Below are 23,084 nucleotides of genomic sequence, written 5' to 3' on the forward strand. Positions count from 1 at the left end.
GATCCTGCTCCAAACATGCCTCCGTGTTAGATTCAACCTGTCAGTACTGCATGCGGATCGCAGACCCGACAGCAAATGGCGGGCCAGTGAATTAAGGTTGTTAAGATATAGTTGAATGCTACTTAAGAGGATTAAAAGCAGGCACTTACAATTTTACCTAACTTTTGACGGATTTGCCGTCCCTCGGGGAGCACACCAGGTAAGTGGAGTTCGGTTCTCAGTGACTCTCTATTGCTTTGACAAGTTGACAGCTGCAGAAGTGGTACAAAAGCTAGCATTTCATACCTATTCACTTTCCAATGTCAGAACCTGAAGCCTTCAGTATTTGGAAGAAACTTTTGAGCTGTATGCAGGTTGAAAGTGATCTCGCTATTCACTGTCACCTCCTTGGAGCAATCTCTCTCACCATTGACAGATCGCTTCTGTCATTTCAATCTCACCTGCCATCTACTCCAGCAGCATCAGTGCCCTTGAAAAAACCTCACCTTGGTCCTGAATCCCACCACGATTAGCCCCAACACCAACATCACCAGGCACACCAGCATCACCAACAACAACACCAACCTTCTCCGCAATCACCTGATGCTGCACAGGACAAAGGACATCAGTACCAGATCACATTGCTGCCAGGGACCCCAGGGATGGCCTCACCATGGTTACATTTACTTCACTTGACACTGTGCACTATGGCTGCCACATGATGTGTCAGGTTGGCACCACCCCACACCAGCTCCATAATGCATCGCGACAATGCCCAAGCCATTCCTTTCACACTCATCCCCATTGTGCAGGGTACTCTTATGTCTGACCACTCACCAAGCCACTTCAAAGGTGCACACAATGTCTTTGGAACACAAAGTGTTCAAAATAACGATTTCAATGTTTGACAGCACATTAGCAGAAACTCTACATGAACATTGGCAAAAACACTCAAGTGCCTACCCTTGCATGTTGTTAGTTGTATGGACAAGGATGAGGTTGAGTGTGAGGGGTGGCTAGTGAGATGAGGAAATGGTAATGTAGCTAGAGAGAGAGGGATGGGTGGAGGTGCAAGGTAAGTTCGTGTGAGTAAGGATGTGCAGGAGTAGAGTAGGCAAGGCAGAGTGATGGGACTGTGATAACTTGCACAACAGGATGAGATTGAGTGTGGCTTTGCAGTAACATTTTGTGATCTACTGATATCATTGAAAGATTTGCACCACTGCAGCCTCATCCTCCTGAAGACATCTCTGCTTGAGTCCTCCTGAGCAATATGCAACCAGGTTGCGTTGGTGTCTTGGGGAGGTCTCATTGGAAGGGAAAAGAACCTCCCTGCGTGCTGTGACTCACTTCATAAGCATCTGGAGGGATTCATGTGAGAGCCTGTACAGCGGTGCACCTCTGTGCAGTGCATGTCAGTGTTGGCAGCAGCTCAGTGCTGCAGAACACTGACAGAAGAACTGTCAAACGCAATGTGCGCATGATCCCTTTAAGGAAACAGGCTTATGACGCGCCATCAAATGGCATCATCAGACCAGCTTGCTCTTAATTGGCCAGGAAGCCCACAGGGTGGGCTTAACAAGCCCTAGCTGTGGAAGGATGGGTACAGAGGGCGGGCTGCAGAGAGAGGAGCGCATTTCCCACACTCCACTGTCCCAGGGTGCACTGAACATGCCACGTGTGGCGAAATCGCGGCCTATTACTGCAAATTTGGTTTGCCCAGTCTACTTGTAGATTAAAGTCTCTCATGATTGCCGTATTACCCTTGTTACATGCGCCTCCAATTTCCTGATTTATACTTTGCCCTACATTACAACTACTGTTTGGGGGCCTATAAACAACTCCCACCAATGTTTTCTGCTTCTTGCTGTTTCTTAGCTCCATCCAAACTGATTCGACTTCTTGATTTTTGGAGCTATGATCCTTTTTCTCTACTATCTTTATCCCATTCTTTATTATCAGGGCTACCCCTCCTCCATTTCCATTTTGCCTATTTCTTCCTGGAGTATTTAGTTCCCAACCTTTGCAACCACGTCTCCGCAATGGCTCTTAGATCAAACCTATTAATTTCTATCTGTGCTATTGATTTATTTTGTTGCCAATGCTTCACGCATTCAGATATAGTGCCTTTAGCCTTGACTTTTTCTATTTTTCCCTGATGCCACCTTAGTCACTGATGCCCAATTATTACCTTTGTTACTCTCTCTGTCCCTTCCTGACCCACTCTGCTTATTTTTACCCAAAACTCTTCTCTGCTCTAGAGCCTTGACATGTCTCTTGCTGCTTTTAAATTTACTCTTTCCTGAATGTTCGCATCACCCCCTCTGCCCGCCCCCCACGCCCCCCAGACAAATACTTTGTCACTCACAGCAATATCTGGGCCGTAGAAATTAAAATGAAGCATAAAAAGGAGGCTTATGACAAATGTAAGGTTCATAATACAGTTGAGGACCAAGTTGAACACAGAAAGTACAGAGGAGATCTAAAAAAGAGAATAACAAGGGCAAAGAGTGAGTATAAGAATAGATTAGTGGCTAACATAAAAGGAAACCCTAAAATATTTTAAAAACAATTAAATAGTAAAAGGCTTGTCAAAGGAAGGGTGGAGCCAAAAGGGAGATCATCTTGTGGAGGCAGAGGGCATGGCTGAGGTACTAAATTAGAGAAGAGGATGTTGCCAACATAGCAGTAAATCAGGAGGTAGTAGCAATATTCGATTATATAAAAGTAAATAAGGAGGATGAACTTAAAATGTTGGCAGTAGAAAAGTCACCCGGTCTGGATGGGATGTACCCTAGGTTACTGAGGGAAGTAATGGTGGTAATTGCCAAGGTTCTGGCCACAATCCTAGTTAGATATGGGGGTTTTGTCAGAGGACTGAAGGATTGCAAATATTACTCCCCTGTTCAAAAAAAGGAAGATGGATAAAGTCTGCAAATACAGGCCAGTCAGTCTATAGTCAGAAGTAGGGAACCTTTTAGAGACAACAATCCTGGAAAAAAAATTAATTGGGACTTAGAAAAATATGGTTAATAAGTGAAAGTCAGCACAGTTTTGTTAAAGGCAAATTGTGTTTGACTAACTTGAATTGTTTGATGATGTAACGGAGAGGGTGAATGACGGTAGTGAGTTTATATGGTGTCCATGGACTTTCAAATGCTGTTTGATAAAGTACCACATAATAGACTTGTTAATAAAATTAAAGCCAACGGGATTAAAAGGACATGGATACAAAATTGGCTAAGGGACAGAAAGCAGAGAGTGAGTAGTTGTGAACGATTGTTTATCAGACTGAAGGGAAACAATGTTCCCTCTAATTTTTTTCTTCTGCGCAAGCGTGGAATCTTTACCAGCGGCAACAGTTGGTGAGTGGCCTACGCGGGACCTCTGGATCGGTGCTCAGCTGCGTGGCCTCACACCTTAGGGAAAACGTTGGAGGGGTTGGTATTTTTGACATATTAAAGCTCTTTTTATGTATTAATGACCTGGACTTGAGTATACAGGGCGTAATGTCAAAGTTTGCAGATGATACAAAACTTGGAAATGTAGTAAACAATGAGGAGGATAGTAACAGACATCAGGAGGACATAGACAGACTTGTAGAATGGGCAGACGCATGGCAGATGAAATTTAAGGCAAAGAAGTTTGAAGTCATCATCATAGGCAGTCCCTCGGGATCGAGGAAGACTTGCTTCCACTCTTAAAATGAGTCCTTAGGTGGCTGAACAGTCCAATACGAGAACCACAATCCCTGTCACAGGTGCAACAGATAGTCATTGAGGGAAGGGGTGGGTGGGACAGGTTTGCCGCATGCTCTTTCCGCTGCCTGCGCTTGATTTCTGCATGCTCTCAACGATGAGACTCGAGGTGCTCAGCGCCCTCCCGGATGCACTTGCTCCACTTAGGGCAGTCTTTGGCCAGGGACTCCCAGGTGTCAGTGGGGATGTTGCATTTTTTCAGGGAGGCTTTGAGGGGGTCCTTGTAGCGTTTCCACTGCCCACCTTTGGCTTGTTTGGTGTGAAGGAGTTCCAAGTAGAGCGCTTGCTTTGGGAGTCTCGTAATATGTGGGAGTAATACATGTTGGTAGGAAGAATGAAGAGAGGCAATTAACTAAATGGTATAATTTTAAAGGGGTGCAGGAACAGAGAGAGCTTGTGGGTGTATGTAATCAAATCTTTGAAGTTAGCAGGACAAGTTGAGAAGGCTGTTAAAGCATAAGGGATGCTTGGCTTTATTAATATTATTGATAGAGGAATACAGTACAGAAGCAAAGAAGTTATGCTAAATAGTTATAAAACACTGGTTAGGCCTCAGCTGGTGTATTGTGTTCAATACTAAGTACCACAATTTAGGAAGGATGTCAAGGCTTGAAAAGAGTGCAAAAGAGATTTACTAGAATAGTACCGGGGATGAGAGACGTCAGTTATGCGGAGAGACTAGAGAAGCTGCAGTTGTTCTCCTTAGAACAGAGAAGGTTAAGAGCAGATTTGATAGAAGTGTTCAAAATCATGATCGGTTTTGACAGACTAATTGGGTAGCTCTACCACAGAACCGGCACAGGCACGATAGTCCGAATGGCCTCCTTCTGTGCTGTATCATTCCACGATTCTACACGTCTACTCTGCAAGCCTGTTATGTCTTTCTAGTACAGTCTTCCATATTATTAACTCTATCTTCAATTTGGTATCACTTGCAAATTTCGGCATCTTGGGGACAAAATTGGTTTCGGACGGTAGAGAAAATCGAGCGATTGTAACTTTGCAGCCCATTTTGTACCCTACACAATTTTCTTTTGCATTGATTTCAATGGAAAGAAAAATTGGCGTGGTTTAAAACAGACGGCCGAATCGCTATTGCCCATCTTGCCCTACCACCCAAGTCCAAATACAACCCTATAGCTCCAATTTCTGAGTCCAAATAGTTTATGTATAAGGTGAACAATAGTCCCAGCACAGGTCTCTGCACAACACCATTATTCACTTTCTGCTAGTCCGAGAAACTTCCCTTAAGGTCACTTAATGTACTACATCCATTGCATTACCCTTGTCTACTCTTTCTAATATTTCCTCAAATAATTCAATAAGGTTGGTTAAACATGACATTCCTTTTAGAAATCCATGCTGACTATGTTTATTATATTCTCGAGATGTTTTGTTATCTGACCCTTCAGTATCTTTCATATCACTGACATTAATCTAACTGGTCTATAGTTCTCTGAGTTAGTTCTATCTCCTTTTCTGAATTGTATTTTTTATTCACCAGTCTTCTGCCACTATACCTTTATCTATTCAGTTTTATATATGGATACTAGTGCCTTTGCTAGTTTCTTGAAGTACTGTATCCATCTGGAACTGTGTTTTGTTCTCCATAAGTTTGGCTAGTTTCTTTCTATCTTAACTGTTGTAATAGAAACATAAAACATAGAAAATAGGTGCAGGAGTAGGCCATTTGGCCCTTCGAGCCTGCACCACCATTCAATAAGATCATGACTGATCATTCCCTCAGTACCTCTTTCCTGCTTTCTCTCCATACCCCTTGATCCCTTTAGCCGTAAGGGCCATATCTAACTCCCTCTTGAATATATCCAATGAACTGGCATCAACAACTCTTTACGGCAGGGAATTCCACAAGTTAACAACTCTCTGAGTGAAGAAGTTTCTCCTCACCTCAATCCTAAATGGCCTGCCCCTTATCCTAAGACTGTGTCTCCTGGTTCTGGACTTCCCCAACATCGGGAACATTCTTCCCGCATCTAATCTGTCCAGTCCCGTCAGAATCTAATACGTTTCTATGAGATCCAGTCTCATCCTTCTAAACTCCAATGTATAAAGGCCCAGTTGATCCAGTCTCTCCTCATATGTCAGTCCAGCCATCCCTGGAATCAGTCTGGTGAACCTTCGCTGCACTCCCTCAATAGCAAGAACGTCCTTCCTCAGATTTGGAGACCAAAACTGAACACAATATTCCAGGTGAGGCCTCACCAAGGCCCTGTACAACTGCAGTAAGACCTCCCTGCTCTTATACTCAAATCCCCTAGCTATGAAGGATCCGTTTATCCCGACTCACTGCTTCCTGTCTGCCAACCAGTTCTCTATCCATGTCAGTACATTACCCCCAATACCATGTGCTTTAATTTTGCACATCAATCTCTTGTGTGGGACCTTGTCCAAATACACCACATCCACTGGTTCTCCCTTGTCCACGCTACTAGTTGCATCCTCAAACAATTCCAGAAGATTTGTCAAGCCTGATTTCCCTTTCATAAATCCATGTTGACTTGGTCCGATCCTGTCACTGCTTTCCAAATGTGCTGCTATTTCATCTTTAATAATTGATTCCAACATTTTCCAGGCTCAATATTATAATGAGGCTGGAAGCCTTTTCTTTAAGGATGCAGTTATTTGTACTGTGAAAATTGTCTGATTGGCTCTCCATTATCACATGACCTGATTGCTGATTGGTCCCCTTGGAAGATAAGCCACACCTAAAAGTTTCTCTGGAATGTGTAATTGGAACCGCCAAGCCAAGTTCTGAGTGACTTTGCAAAGTGTAATTCGAGCCATTCTGACTTAAGAACCCAGAGAGGATAGAGCTCCGCCAACCCAGCAAAAGCCTCCCAAGTTCCTGACCCCATCCCAAGTTCATGCTTCCCCTAGCCCAAGATCCTTACCTCGCCCCTCCCAGCACATCATGCCTCCCCCAGCCCAAGTTCCTTAAAGCCCTCAGCCCAAGTTCATGCCTCCCCCAGCCCAAATTCTTGACCTTACCCTCCCCCTCCCCCCCACCATTGTGTGTGGGTCACAGATTGTTAACAGGTTTATTGGGTATGAAGTGAATTGTGACAGTGTCATGACGTCCAGATTTCATCTACTGCAACGATATCGCTTGTAACACATGCACCGAGCTATCCGAGAAATCAGGTGTGGGTGTACCAAGTTGGAAGAACGTGATACGTCTTCCCTGAGTTCCCTCTCTCCCCTCTGATTTCCCCTCCCGCTTCCCCACTCTCTCTCTCCACTCCCCCCTCCATCTCTCTCTCTCTCTCTCTCCCCTCTCTCTCTCTCTCTCTCTTTCCCCACATATCTCCCTCTCTCTTCCCCCCTCTCTCTCCTCTCATGTCTCTCTCTCTCCCCCCTCCCCGTGTGTCTCTCTCTCCCTGCACCCACCGTTTCTCTCTCTCTTTCCACCACCCCTCCCCCGTGTATCTCTCTCTCCCCCCATGTCTCTCTCCTCCTCCCCGTGTCTCTCTCTCTCTCTTCTCTCCGCCCCCCAATCACCCACTGCCTCTTTCTCTCCCACTACCTCCGATGTTTTCTCTCCCACAGAAGGCCGTGAAAATGTTCCAATTTAAGCAGCAGCAAATCTTTCAGCAGCGGTCTCCATACGGACTTGTCAGAAAATCAGCAGCACCTCGTTGCGGGGCCACGGTTCCGTTCCGGGTCAGAGGAGTTTGTACATGAGCTAGAAGCGTCAGGGGCGGAGTCCAGAGGACGCAGGCACAGATAAGAAAAACAGTGCAAATAGTCACTATGCTTCTTTAACCTCCATTTTGTATGTAACTTTAGCTGGTCGTGTTTTGCACAGCTCATGCCTTTACACTTGCCTCCTGGATTTAGGGTTCCTGCCTAACCCACTCTCCACGATCGGAGACCTTCCCATGAGACCTCCAATCACCCCTCCCAGGCCTCCGATTTCCACCCCCCCCCACTCCCCAGCCTCTCTGTGGCCTAATGCCACAGGCCTACCCGCCTGAGTCAGCAAGGCTCTCAATCTGTCTGGCTGTGGGTAGGAAACAGAAGCTTCCCATTTAAATCAAGCCTTGCTATTAAATTCAAGTTTCCCGGTTGTCACAGAGCCTCCCCGCCTCCTCGGCCCCAACCTGCCTTCCCCATTAAAATTCAGCCTAAAATATCTATTCAGTATCCCTGCCATTTCAGTATAATTTCCTGTGCATTTATCTTGCTCACCTCTTAGTGGTCCTATCTTTATCTTAATTCTCATTTTGTTATGTGTGTGTATTTAGAATATTTTGCAATTTCTTTTTATATTCTTTGATATTGTCATTTCATATTTCCTCTTTCCCTTCTGAATTGTCTTTTTAACCTCATTCATAAGCCCATCATATTCCGTTTATGTACTTTGTGTATACTTTTTTCTTTGGATTCAGTTTTAGCCTCACTTCTTTGGCATCTCATTCTTGGATAGTTTATTCTTATTTTTTAGACGAATATATTTCTCATGAACTCTCGATTTCCCACTATTGTTTTACATCTTTGTTTATAATATTATTCTCCTGTTTACCTTCCTTAGCTCTATGCCTTCTCTCTTGGTTGGCTTTTTTCCAATCTATTACTTTGGTCATAGTACTTGTACCTCCCGCTGCCTCAATTATTACTTTAAACCTTGTAACATTCTGATTACTGCTCCCTCGATGTTCTCCAACCCTTAATTTTCTTATCTGCTCTGGTTCATTTTTCCCTGGCACTTTTCCTCCCTTGTTGAGGTTCACATACATTGGGTCAGAAAGGAGTGTTGTATATACTGTAAAATCTCCAACCCCTTCTCCTCTTTCACTCCCTCTCCCTGACAGTTTATTTGGGAATAGTTGAAATCCCTCAAGATTATGATTCTGTGGAGTTTTTTTTACTAATTTTGTATGTTTGCCTACATATTTCTCCCTTCACTTTCCACTATTTTGTGGTCTGTAGTATTCATAATAGTACTTTCCTATCCTTTATCTCAATCCATATTGATTCTGTCTATTTGTTGGTTACATACTTTCTTGCTATTGATATAATATTATTTCTGATTACCACGGCGATCTCACCACCCCTGCTTCCTTCTCTGTCAGTTCTAGATACATTATAGCCTGCAATATTTAAATGCAAATCCTATCCTGTCTGTATCCATGTTTCTGTTATCCTTATTACATCTATTTTCTCACTTCTAATTATTGCCTGCAATTTCCCCATTTCGTGTTGTATAGACAATGCTATTGTTATATCGAATCTGCTCTTATTTTTCATTACACCCACTTTATTTTTTATCAGCAATTTTGTTATGACTTCCTATAACCTTGTTAGTATTAAAACAACTAAACACCTGCAGATGTAACATTTTGAAAGACATGAGTAGACTTGTTCCCAGTCATCACTCTCATTGCTGTCATGGAATTATTTTACTCAACATGTATGAGAGATGTTCGAGAACTCATCCTTTTGTTCTACATTTCAATCAACAGTTACTCAAACATTATTAGCAAAGCAGAGCAAAAGGTCTTTTTCCACATATTCACTTGTATAAAATATGTAAGCTAATTCTGTTTGGTGGGGGCAGAGATGCAGGTCTGCATCTTGACTCCACAAAACAGATGGGTTAGAGTCATGTCAGAGGTTAAAATGCAAAAATTCTGGAACAGGAAATGAATCCACCCACTTTTGGTTTTAACAGAGGGGGGACGATGGGCAGTTGGCAAATCCGCTCGCAGGAAGCAGTTTGGTGATTTAAATATTGTAATGAGGCTGCCTGCCTTCATTTTAAGATGGTCTATTTTTAACCACAGGCGGCAGGGTTTCCCAGGCCTCATGAAACTCGGCAGCTGAAAGGAGGTGAGAAGGGCTGAATCCATAAGGTGAGTGCTTTGGAGGCTATACTGTTTGGGGTGTAGGAGGAGCAGGAGTGCTTCCTCTGGACTATACAAGCTACCCAGTAAATCCGCCCCCCGCCCCATGACCACCATTGGATCCTCACATCCACCATCAGACCCCCACGATCTTGATTGGACCGGCAGTTGCCATCGGCTCCCCTGACCATCATCAGGACCTCCCCCATCCCCTGCGCAATCGGGACTCCTATCCCCCCCTCCCCCTCCCCCATCCCCTGCAATCGAACAGCCCCCACGATCTCTCTTACTCCCCCACTACACCTATCTGCCCTCGTAGGCTGCGGCCTTGAGAAGCAGGCTTCCCATGCAGCAGGCCTCCAGCATGTCAATCAGCTGAAACCTGACAGAATTTTTTTTAAAGGAGTCCTGCAATTAAAAACTGCAATACATTTGGGAAACCTGGAAGACCTCACAATAGCCACCCGTCTCCCTCCACCCCACCATACACATGGAAGTCGCCTCCGGGTTAAAATACAGATTTTGCATGCAGTGTTACCTTTAGCTATAACTTTTTGCACACTAAGAAAAATTGCTTAGGTTCTGGAAATAAATTTATTCTTCCATAAAATGTTCCCATAAAAGCTTTAAATAATATCCAAGCCATGTGGTTTCTGTGCTCTTTTGAATCATTTTACAATCAAATAGTCCAGTTGTTTGACCATTTTACTCATTGCATACCAGGAGCATAATTTTCTTCATACTGCATTGAGAATGCTTTTACTTCATCACTCCCTCTTCTGCCTTAGCATGTACATGACACATAGGGGCCAAAATTCAGCCTCACCTGAAAGCTAGTGCATCTACCTTTTTTATAGTTTTTTTCCCGCCGTTTCGGAAGAGGTCCCCCCTTTCGCGAAATTCAGCTCTTTGTCTTTATTTCAATCGGCCAGGAAGTCAGTCATAAAGGGGGTGCAAGTATGGTGGTAAGTGTTGGTGAGAGTCAGAAGTAGAGGCGGGATGGATTCTCCACCGCTGTCACTCAGCAGCGGAGCAGTGGTGACGTCATTGCGCGTCTGCATCATCACGTATCTCGCCTCCGTTAAAAAGGGAGAGAATCGGCCATCAGTCGTAATCGGACACTGGACCACCAGAGAAGATTTCGGCTGGGCCAGCGGCCTGGCACCAAAGAGTGGGTGCCAGGCTGCCTGTTGGCAGCCCGGCCGATCCCAGGGGCACAATAGTCCAGCCAACATGGAAGTCGGCTGGCAATAAAACTAAAATGGTGGCCGTGGCATTGGGCCCTCGCCTTTAATGGCCGCCGCACAGCTAGGGCAGAGAGAGAGCATTCAAGGTGCACCAACAGAAAAAGCTGTCAGGGGCACCGCTCGGCGGCAATAAGAATTTGGTCGCTAAATTTTGCGGGAGGTAGGGGCCCCGGCTGTGCACACACTGATGACGCACATACGGCTGGTCGGCAGTGGCGGAAGCGGGGAGCGCCAGAAATCCCCCCGAATTTAGCTTGCGGTGACCATTCGACCAGAAATCGGCGGCCGCAAATGGGCAGTAATGGGCCTTATTGGGGAGCTGCATTTCGGCCCCATAATTTCCTGGGATGTATTAGCAGTACTTAGTTAGCTCAAGTGATACAGTCGCTAACTATTATTGTGTTTGTTTTTCAAAAATATTTGAAAAATAATTTATTAAGATGGAAAGTGACACAGTTAATTCAGAAACTAGGGTCCTGAACTTAAGGAAAGGTAACTTCGATGGTTTGAGGCGTGAATTGGCTAGAATAGACTGGCAAATGATAATTAAAGGGTTGACGGTGGATAGGCAATGGCAAACATTTAAAGACCACTTGGATGAACTTCAGCAATTGTACATCCCTGTCTGGAGTAAAAATAAAACGGGGAAGGTGGCTCAACCGTGGCTAACAAGGGAAATTAAGGATAGTGTTAAATCCAAGGAACAGGCATATAAATTGGCCAGAAAAAGCAACAAACCTGAGGACTGGGAGAAATTTAGAATTCAGCAGAGAAGGACAAAGGGTTTAATTAGGAGGGGAAAAATAGAGTATGAGAGTAAGCTTGCAGGGAACATAAAAACTGACTGCAAAAGCTTCTATAGATATGTGAAGCGAAAAAGATTAGTGAAGACAAACATAGGTCCCGTGCAGTCGGATTCAGGTGAATTTATAATGGGGAACAAAGAAATGGCAGACCAATTGAACACAAATAGCCTTCAATGATTTGGATGAAGGAATTGAGTGTAATATCCCAAGTTTGAAGATGACACTAAACTGGGTGGTGGTGTGAGCTGTGAGGGGGATGCTAAGAGGCTGCAGGGTGACTTGGACAGGTTAGGTGAGTGAGCAAATGCATGGCAGATGCAGTATAATGTGGATAAATGTGAGGTTAGCCACCTTGGGAACAAAAACACGAAGACAGAATATTATCTGAATGGCGGCAGATTAGGAAAAGGGTAGGTGCAACGAGACCTGGGTGTCATGGTTCATCAGACATTGAAAGTTGGCATACAGGTACAGCAGGCGGTGAAGAAGGCAAATGGTATGTTGGCCTTCATAGCGAGAGGATTTGAGTATAGGAGCATGGAGGTCTTACTGCAGTTGTACAGGACCTTGGTGAAGCCTCACCTGGAATATTGTGTTCAGTTTTGGTCTCCTAATCTGAGGAAGGACGTTTTTGCTATTGAGGGAGTGCAGCGAAGGTTCACCAGACTGAGTCCCGGGATGGCAGGATTGACATATGAGGAGAGACTGGATCAACTGGGCCTTTATACATTGGAGTTTAGAAGGATCAGAGGGGATCTTATAGAAACATATAAGATTCTGACGGGACGGGATAGGTTAGATGCGGGTAGATTGTTCCTGATGTTGGGGAAGTCTTAGGACACAGTCTTAGGATAAGGGGTAGGCCATTTAGGACTGAGATGAGAGGAAACTTCTTCACTCAGAGAGTTGTTAACCTGTGGAATTCCCTGTCGCAGAGAGTTGTTGATGCCAGTTCATTGGATATATTCAAGAGGGAGTTAGATATGGCCCTTACGGCTAAGGGGATCAAGGGGAATGGAGAGAAAGCAGGAAAGGGGTACTGAGGGAATGATCAGCCATGATCTTATTGAATGATGGTGCAGGCTCGAAGGGCCAAATGGCCGACTCCTGCACCTATTTTCTATGTTTCTATGTTTCTAATAAAAGCTAGACAACTAATTTCAAAAACTTTATTAAGATAGAATTTATATTGCGCATTTTTTTAAACAGAGAATTGAATCAGAGGGAGAGAGAGAGAAAATACAGACTACTAATTACACAGCTGTTGCAGGTTTTGTTTGGAAATATTCTATAAATTTCAGAAACATATTAAACTGAGAGAGAAAATGTCTTTACTCATCCAATTGAAGTTCTTTTGTAAATATAATAATCATCAAATTTTGAAAACAACTCAGCCAAAAAGAAAGGGTCTTATTATGAATGTATTTTATAGGTAGCTAGAAAATGTAAACATTCTAATGAGTGACAGCTCTGAGAAAGACAGACACAGACAAAGAGAGACAGAGAGTGAAATGGGACAGACAAACACAGAAACATACACAAAAACACCACTTCTAGGACCCAATCAAATAATATTGAATTCACAGCTTGCAGAGCTCTTTTAGAAACTTACAAACCAGTGCTACAAAAAACACAATACTTACCCCCATCCTGTGCTGTCAGATTCATGACCTCCTTTTCTCTCACTGCTGAATAACACCTGGTAACAAAACTCCATGCATCACCCTCAGTTCTGAACAGCCCAAGGCTTCACGTCCACAGTGGTGCTAGATCAAAGAGCTCTCTCCTCCTCTCCACGCCCCCACCACACCTGCCCTCCCCATGCTGTTAAACCTTAGTACCCCACCACAATGCTGTGAATCTCCTGCCAAACCTCAGGACAATCCTAAATTACTACCAAAGCCCAGGGACATCCCTCGGTACAGCTGAATCCCATCCGCTTCCCAGTAAAGCTAAATACTGAACACCTAATTCCAACTGGTGCTTTCTACCTTACTGGGTATCCTGGGCTGTAAAAATAGTAGTCGATGTAGGGCTAGACTTTCGGCACATCATCGCCTATTTAGCGCCCATATAAGCGCTGAGATGCAGGCTATCGCCCATATTTGCTAAAAAGTGGAAACTAGCACCCGATTATCGCCCATTTATTGCCGGCCCAACTTTCGGCACATATGAATGTGCTGCATTGCCCGGCCTAATTTTTTTTAAATGATATCATTCGCGTACAAGGCCGAGAATAGTGCTGAAAATGGAAACTTGCGCCTGATTATCGCCCAGATTATCGCCGACCGTTATTTTCGGCATTTCGCCCACAATTCGCCAAAATGATCGCTGCCCAAAAAGGTCGCTGAAAAAAAGATGCCCTCATCTGACCTTAAATCGGCACTACTCGGCACTATTTTGAAACTCGGAGGATCTGTACTAAAAAGCTGCTTCAAGTGCTTGTGAGGAGAATCAATTTGTGAGTCATTTTAAGAGCCTTTTTGACTCTTGCCAATCAGTTAATCACATTTTTATCTGTTGAGGACAAATTAAGAGCATTTATAGCGATTTATAGTGATGGGGCCTGTAATTTCTCAACCTGTATTGATCACTAATCACATGCTGCAGAACAAAGATGGGAGAAGATATATTGGAGAGCATTGTGTGCCCAATCAAAGAGATGGGAGACAGCTGAGGAGGAGGAGACATTACACCCAACGCATTTACAGGGATAAGCGATCATACCTGAACTTGTCTGAATACACGTGCGTTAGGAGGCTGCGCTTCCGAAAGGAGGTCATCAGTGAGCTATGTCAGCTAATTAAGGGAAATGTGCAGCCTACCAACACCATCAGGACTGCACTGCCCGTTGAGGTTAAGGTTACTGCAGCACTTCTACGCATCGGGCTCCTTTCAGGCCTCAGCTGGCGACATTTGCAGTATCTCTCAGCATGCCACGCATTGCTGCATTCGACAGGTGACTGAAGCCCTTTACGCACGCTGGATGGACTTTATAAGCTTCCCTATGACCAGGGAGGCACAGCCTGAGAGGGCTTTGGGTTTCTCGCATATAGCAAACTTCCCCAAGGTGCAAGGAGCAAAAGACTGTACGCACATCGCCCTGCGAGCACCTTTACAGGATGCAGAGATGTTTTGGAACCGAAAGGGATTCCACTCCCTGAATGTGCACCTCATTGTCGACCACAAGCAAATAATCATGGCAGCAAATGCAAATTTTCCAGGCAGCATCCATGATGCGTACATCTTGTGTGAGAGCACTGTCTCTGACTTGTTTAAGAGTCAGCCACAAGGTCACAGTTGGATGCTGGGGGATAAAGGATATGACCTTGCCAGCTGGCTCATGACCCCCCTGTGCTTAAGCCCCAGACAGAAACTGAGAAGCGCTACAATGAAAGCCATATAGCTACATGCAATGTTGTCAAAAAGTCAATTGGAGTGCTTAAGTAGCTCTTCAGATGCCTGGACCACTCGGGAGGCAACCTGTAATACCACTCTAACCAGGTCACTGAGTTCATTGTGGTGTGCTGCATGTTGCATAACCTAGCTATGAGGAGAGGACAACACTTTCCAGATGGGACCGCCAGTCCACCTCAGGAGAGAGGGGAGGCGGAAGAGGAGGAGGATGACGAGGACCTTGGGGAGGACAATCAGCCATGCGATATACCCATGTCCCCACGCACCCCCACAAGACTGGAAAAGCCCCGTGGTAGTTCCGCAGCTGCAAAACTGTTGCGTCAGCAGCTCATAAATGAACGCTTTGCGTGCACTTACATTGGTGACAGTTACAGATTCGTTACATTTCATGCTCGCCTGGCCTGGCCATAACCATTATTTCCAACCATTGTATTGATGTTTTACCTTACATTATTAGAAGATATTTCAGGACAATTGTAAAGTTAAATAAAAATGCTTCATCTTTAAAGCCAGATTTGAAAATTTTTACAACAAACATATATAACACTGCCGCGTGCCCCCCCCCCCCCGCCCCACCCAACCCCAAACAGTCAACAACATTTTTAACACAACAATAACATAACAACGCCCTCCCACCATCCCCAACAGTGAACATTTAACAAAAAATTATTTTTAACGAGAACTAGGAACTATATTCAGCACCCCCTCCCCCCCACCCTCCCGCCCCCCCCAACCTGCAGCCACTCTTCCCTCCTGAACCTTGACCGCCCCTTGTACTAAGCCTCCATTTAAATTCCTGAGTAATGGGACCAGGATGTCTTGCAGCAGGGAACCTCAAGGCCTGCTGCTGTGGGGGGGAGGGCGGTGCGGTGGGGGGTGACGTCGGCAGAACCTCCTCAGTGGCTGGAGGACACGACGTTTCTGAAGAAATGTCTTCCGAGTCAGAAGGAAGTTCTTCCTCCTGTCTCGAATCTGTCCCGGTGCTTGGTGAGATGGCACCTTGGGGTGCAGTGCCATTTGCCGACACTATCGCAAGCCGCAAGGCATGGACAGTGTCAGTCGTTTGCACCATTGCCACAACTATCCGATCCATGCACTCCGTTATTCGTGCGGACATTGTGGCAATGTTTCCGATCAAACCACCAAGCGCCTGGAGGAGCTCTCGACCTATGTTGATGCTCGCCTTGACAGTGATACCATGTTCTTGTTCGGATCTGCCCGTCGCAGCGCATGCCTTTCTCGCCGACTCAACTTCCGTGGGGTCGGCATGGGCACTGGACACCTTGGGGTGGCCTGCTGTAAGCCGCTTGGCCCTGCTACTTCATATGTCGATGAAGACGTAGCCGCAGGTACCACAGATGACAGGTGGTCATCTTCCTCCTCCTCAGTTGTCTCCTCTACTGGACCCGTGGTGATGACCACCTGCAGTGCCAAAGGGGTTCTTGTAGGGGCCTCCTTTGGAATCTCGGTCGCTGCAAAATTTAATTGAGGTTATTAAAAGAGAAGGGTAGACATGAGAATGCTTGCGCTGCGCTGGCAAATATACGAGGAGCAATACTACTGCAATAAACGTGAACGAGAGACGTTACATATGATTAAATCATATGGTTGTACATCGATGGAATTCTCTGACCCAGAGAGCTGTGGAGGCTGAGTCATTGAATATATTTAAGGCGGAGATAGTCAGATTTTTGAGCGATAAGGGAGTAAAGGATTATGGGGAGCGAGCAGGGAAGTGGAGCTGAGTCCATGATCAGATCAGCCAGATTCTTATTGAATGGCGGAGCAGGCTCGAGGGGCCAAATGGCCTACTCCTGCTCCTATTTCTTATGTTCTTAACCTGAGAGTAGTACAGAAACTGCATGCATAATATGACATCATTCATATATTATAATGAAATGCCTTTAAATTACTTTAAATTACCACTGGTTTACCACTGCTTTACACATTACTCACGTGGCGCAACAACGGGATCTGCACCACCACGGGTGGCAGATCAACTGTGACTAGTGCTGCAGCACGTTCCTCCAAATTGGTGAGTGGCTGTAGTTCAGCAGGGCATCCTCTGGTACACTTCTGCTCCGCCCGAATCTTAGATATCTTCCTTTGCAAATGTGACAAGAGCATGGCATAAGCTAATTGACTAGGTACTATTACGGAAAGACAATAGATTCCAACGTTATATGCTATTACAGTTTGTATCCACACTGGATGCATAGTTATAACATCTACATTCAGAGAAAATATTTAATAAGATCGTGTTTAGGAACTAAGGCTTGACACCAAACATCTCGCGTACAATCTCCAGGAAGGGCCCCATCCACGGGCTGTTGCATTCGGCGTCTGAGGGGAGGTAGGCGGTTTATTTGACTCGATGGAGGTCCCCCAGGGAGGGGAATCAGGACCGTTGGTGAGCTTGGCAATGACAGGAGTGTAATGGGAGGGGGCATCGTGTTCATGGGCTCTGCTCGGAGACCTCCGTGTGGCCGGAGCTAATGTCCCAAAGTGTCCCAGGGCAGACAGTGAGCCAGGGCAGCTCTCCCCCAGTCCAGGGTGGGTCACAGTGTGAGTGACAGCAGCCAGAGAGACTCACACAGTCTGGGTAAATGTGACCGGACCCCTCAGTGCTCGGTCATGCCCCATCCACTAACCAAAAAGGAGACTATGCCCAAATTAGACTTAAAGGGCGCAGGTTCTGACCCCAGTCCAAATCTACGCAAGATTACCCAGTTTAATTACAATACGGCAGATTTACATATTCAGTGGATCATTACAATTTAAAATCTCATAATTTAATACTTACTCTTGCGGAAGCAACCGGGCTATGTCCCACCTCTTGCAACACGGGTCCGACTCACGCTTATCGTGGGACACCGAGGAAACAATATCGGCAATATCGGTGCTTTCGCCCAATATTTTTTGATAAATCCGGGGTGGAGGTTTCCCACGCCCAACCTGGGTTAATTGGCCCTATCAAGTCTCGACCTCGTTCAGTAAGGCTTCATTAACATCCTCTGAGAAGGCATTTGCCCTCCTTCTCCCTGCAACCTCCTGCAGACTCTCTCCCGAATCCTCCTGAGACATCTGCATCATTTTAACTTTAGCAGTCCTTCACAATCAACCCTCTTCAAAAGCTTCCTTCTCTCTCTCCCTCCCTTTGCCTTCTGAGCATGCGCAGATGACCCCTGATCTCCCGAATCGTGGAAAAAGTTCTTTGCTAAAAAAAAAGGCGCATGCGCAGACTGGCCGTTGCTATTGGCATCAGTTTTGCACGACTAATATATCGCTAAGGCCCATTTCATATCGCTAAGGCTCATTTCACATCACTAAGGCTATCGTCCAAAATAAAAAACCCTAACTAGTGGTCAAAAAAACTGAGCGAAATTCCAGCGATCCTAAAAAATAAAAAATCACTAAGGCCAGAAATCACGCCCATTTTTGGGTAACTAGGGTAGAGTTTCCACTTAGAGCGCAATCGGCATTTCCGGTGCAAATTGCGGTCATTTTGAAAAGTATTTTTTTCCCCGAGTTTCGACTCAAACACATTTGCATTATGACAAATGCAAAATCTGCCATGAACCAACTACATTTTTCAAAAGATTTAATTGGTTTGTGATATATTCCGTGATATATTTAAAAGAGATAACTTGGTAAAGTTTCATTAATACAGCTGAAAATGGGTTTATCACAAACAAAATAAGGATTTTTAGTCACTGTGTCAACCCAATTTTAAATGACTGAAAATGACTTTTAAAAAATATACAAAACTATTTTCTAGTTAGTTTCTTTCTCTGCCTGACCTGCTGAGTATTTCCAGCATTTTCTGTTTTTATTTTTAGAGCTTCCTTAGCGGAAACTCCCAATGGTGCTAAATCCAACCTGGGGGCTTGGCCAGTTTTGTGGGCGGGGCCTGCTTCGAGCATGATGTTTTTAAACCTAGCGCAAAAGATTGCGGAAACTTGATTTGCGTTGAATGCAATTTGTGCTTAAAATTCCGCGATCATTTGAGGATAAAAATCCAGCGCAATCTTGCGGAAACTCCAGGGCAAAACCTAATATATTATTAAAAATCTTGTGTAGAGCATCCATTTGCCATCAACAAACTTTACTTCCTGTATCATGATATTTGGTCATATTTATTTGTCACCTTTTATCATTGTGAATTTCCCATTCAGGTTTTCTGTGTCGACTGTCAGGAGTCTCGCATCAACTCTGTTGCCATCTTGTATGTTAACTGAAACTTTTCTTATAAACTGACAGTGAGCAACTTACTAGTATATGAAATGATGACCACTCACAGTTTTCACAGAATAATGGAAGGATTCTGGATTTTACCAACCTCGGTAGGTCCGTGGTGGGCAATGACGATGGTGGGTCCCAGCCTCGCTGCCAGCTCCAGCCCGCTGTCCAAAATGATTTTCCCCTGATTCGGCTTGTTAAGCACGCCCAGCATGTTTCCCGGCCAATTGAAGTAAGCGGGTCTGATGATGTCATTTAATGATGCGTCATCAGCCTGTTTCCTTAAATGGACCATGTGCAAATTAATTTTAACATTTGTGTTGTCAATGTTCTACAGCATTGAGGTGCTGCAAACACTAACAAGCACTGCACAAAGGTGCACGGCTGCACACAGGCTTGCCCATGACTATGGAGGGAGTCACAGCACGCAGGGTGGTTCTCTTCCCTTCCTATGGGTGGAAGAAACCTCCCCAGGAGACCAACGTAGCCTGGTTGCACATTGCACAGGAGGACACAGGCAGGGATGTCTTCAGGAGGACCAGGCTGCAGTGGCACAAACCTTTCAATGATCATGGTATATCACAAAAAGTTACTGCAAAACCACACTCAACCTCATTGTGCCATGCCACTCATCACACCCCCATCACTCTGCCTTCCCTACCTTACACCTGCACATCCTTGCTCACATCAACTTACTTTGCATCGCCACCCATCCCGCTCCATCCAGATTATCACTTCTTCATCTCACTAGCCACTCCTCACACTCATCCTCATCCTAGTGCTAATCATATCAACTAACAATACACAAGAGTGGGCACTTGGGTGCTTTATGGAATGTTCATGTAAAGTTTCTGTTAATGTGGTGTCAAACATTGAAACCTTTATTTTCAACACTATGCGTTCTTGGGCAGATCTCTGTGCACCTTTAACAACATAAGAACATAAGAAATAGGAACAGGAGTAGGCCATACGGCTCCTCGAGACTGCTCCGCCATTCAATAAGATCATGGCTGATCTGATCAAGGAATCAGCTCCACTTCTCTGCCCGCTCCCCATAACCCCTTATCATCTTATCGATTAAGAAACCGTCTATTTCTGTCTTAAATTTATCCAAGGTCCCAGCTTCCACAGCTCACTGAGGCAACAAATTCTACAGTTCACAACCCTCTGAGAGAAGAACTTTCTCCTCATCTCTGTTTCTAAGATCGTGCCCTCGAGTTCGAGTCTTCCCCATCAGTGGAAACATCCTCTCTGCATCCACCCTGTCAAGCCCCCTCATAATCTTATACGTCTTTATAAGATCACCTCTCATTCTTCTGAATTCTAATGAATAGAGGCCCAACCTACTCAACCTTTCCTCACCTCATCCCCGGAATCAACCTCTGAACTGCCTCCAAAGCAAGTATATCCTTTCGTAAATATGGAAACCAAAACTGCACGCAGTATTCCAGGTGTGTCCTTACCAATACCTTATATAGCTGTAGTAAAACTTCCCTGCTTTTATACTCCATCCCCTTTGCAATAAAGTGGCTTAGTTAGTTGCAGTCAATGGTGAGACATAACGCTACCCCCCGCAATGATAACGAGTGTGAAAGGAATGGCTTGCGCATTGTAGAGATGTTTTATGGTGCTGGTGCGGGGTGGTGCCAACTTGGCGCATCATGTGGCAGCCAGGGAGTACAGCATCAAGTGAAATAAATCTGGCCATGGCGAGGCCATCTCTGAGATCCCAGGCAGCAATGTGGTCAGGTGCTGGTGCCCTGTGTCCTGTGCAGCATCAGTTGATTATGGAGAAGATTGGTATTGTTGTTGGTATGCGTGGTTCTGCTGGTGATGGAGCTGATCGTGATGGGATTCTGAGGACCAAGGTGAGATTTTTTTCAAGGGCACTGATGCTGATGTAATAGATGGCAGGTGACGTTGAGATGACAGAGCGATCTGTCAATGATGAGAGAGGTTGTTCCAATGAGGTGACACTGGATAGAGGGTTTGCTCCAAACACTTGCAACCTGCATAACCATAGAAACATAGAAACATAGAAAATAGGTGCAGGAGTAGGCCATTCAGCCCTTCGAGCCTGCACCACCATTCAATAAGATCATGGCTGATCATTCCCTCAGTACCCCTTTCCTGCTTTCTCTCTATACCCCTTGATCCCCTTAGCCATAAGGGCCATATCTAACTCCCTCTTGAATATATCCAATGAACTGGCATCAACAACTCCCTGCGGCAGGGAATTCCACAGGTTAACAACTCTCTGAGTGAAGAAGTTTCCTCTCATCTCAGTCCTAAATGGCCTACCCCTTATCCTAAGACTGTGTCCCCTGGTGCTGGACTTCCCCAACATCGGGAACATTCTACCTGCATCTAACCTGTCCCGTCCCATCAGAATCGTGTATGTTTCTATGAGATGCCCTCTGATCCTTCTAAACTCCAATGTATAAAGGCCCAGTTGATCCAGTCTCTCCTCATATGTCAATCCAGCCATCCCAGGAATCAGTCTGGTGAACCTTCACTGCACTCTCTCAATAGCAAGAACGTCCTTCCTTAGATTAGGAGACCAAAACTGAAAACAATATTCCAGGTGAGGCCTCACCAAGGCCCTGTACAACTGCAGTAAGATTTCCCTGTTCCTATACTCAAATCCCCTAGCTATGAAAGCCAACATACCATTTGCCTTCTTCACCGCCTACTGCACCTGTATGCCAACTTTCAATGACTGATGAATCATGACACCCAGGTCTCATTGCACCTCCCCTTTTCCTAACCTGCCGCCATTCAGATGATATTCTGTCTTCACATTTTTGCCCCCAAAGTGGATAACCTCACATTTATCCGCGTTATACTGCATCTGCCATGCATTTGCCTACTCATCTAACCTGTCCAAGTCACCTTGCAGCCTCCTAGCGTCCCCCTCACAGCTCACACCGCCACCCAGTTTAGTGTCATCTGCAAACTTGAAGATATTACACTCAATTCCATCATCTAAATCATTCATGTATATTGTAAAGAGCTGGGGTCCCAGCACTGAGCCCTGCAGCACCCCACTGGTCACTGCCTGCCATTCTGAAAAGGACCCGTTTATCCCGACTCTCTGCTTCCTGTCTGCCAACCAGTTCTCTATCCACGTCAGTACATTACCCCCAATAGCATGTGCATTGATTTTGCACACCAATCTCTTGTGTGGGATCTTGTCAAATGCTTTTTGAAAGTCCAAATACACCATATCCACTGGTTCTCCATTGTCCACTCTCCTAGTTACATCCTCAAAAAGTTCCAGAAAATTTGGCAAGCATGATTTCCTCTTCATAAATCCATGCTAACTTGGACCGATCCAGTCACTGCTTTCCAAATGCGTTGTTATTTCATCTTTAATAATAGATTCCAACATTTTCCCCACGACTGATGTCAGGCTAACCGGTCTATAATTACCCGCTTTCTCTCTCCCTCCCTTTTTAAAAAGTGGTGTTACATTAGCTACCCTCCAGTCACAGAAAGTAGTTGAGGCCAATTCAATAAATATATTCAAAAGGGAGTTAGATGAAGTCCTTACTACTCGGGTGATCAAGGGTTATGGCGAGAAAGCAGGAAGGGGGTACTGAAGTTTCATGTTCAGCCATGAACTCATTGAATGGCGGTGCAGGCTAGAAGGGCTGAATGGCCTGCTCCTGCACCTATTTTCTATGTCCATAGGAACTAATCCCGAGTCGATAGACTGTTGGAAAATGATCATCAATGCATCCACTATTTCTAGGGCCACTTCCTTAAGTAGTC

General features: G+C 45.1%; 1 protein-coding gene across 9 annotated transcripts in view; it reads left to right on the plus strand.

Annotated features, from left to right (window-relative positions):
- Positions 1-23,084, plus strand: part of ikzf2 (IKAROS family zinc finger 2) — a 353,441-nt gene that overhangs the window by 53,068 nt on the left and 277,289 nt on the right. For 2 of the 9 annotated variants that reach the window (XM_070876220.1, XM_070876221.1), the window contains exon 2: positions 9,542-9,610. The exons of 6 other annotated variants lie outside the window; for them this stretch is intronic. The gene's annotated coding sequence lies outside the window, so the exon portion shown is untranslated. Of the gene's footprint in view, positions 1-7,466; positions 7,531-9,541; positions 9,611-23,084 lie in introns of those variants that run through there. One more of the 9 variants, XM_070876222.1, reaches the window with a different exon arrangement.

This window comes from Pristiophorus japonicus, chromosome 3 (assembly GCF_044704955.1).
Source record: "Pristiophorus japonicus isolate sPriJap1 chromosome 3, sPriJap1.hap1, whole genome shotgun sequence".
Classification (NCBI taxonomy): domain Eukaryota; kingdom Metazoa; phylum Chordata; class Chondrichthyes; family Pristiophoridae; genus Pristiophorus; species Pristiophorus japonicus.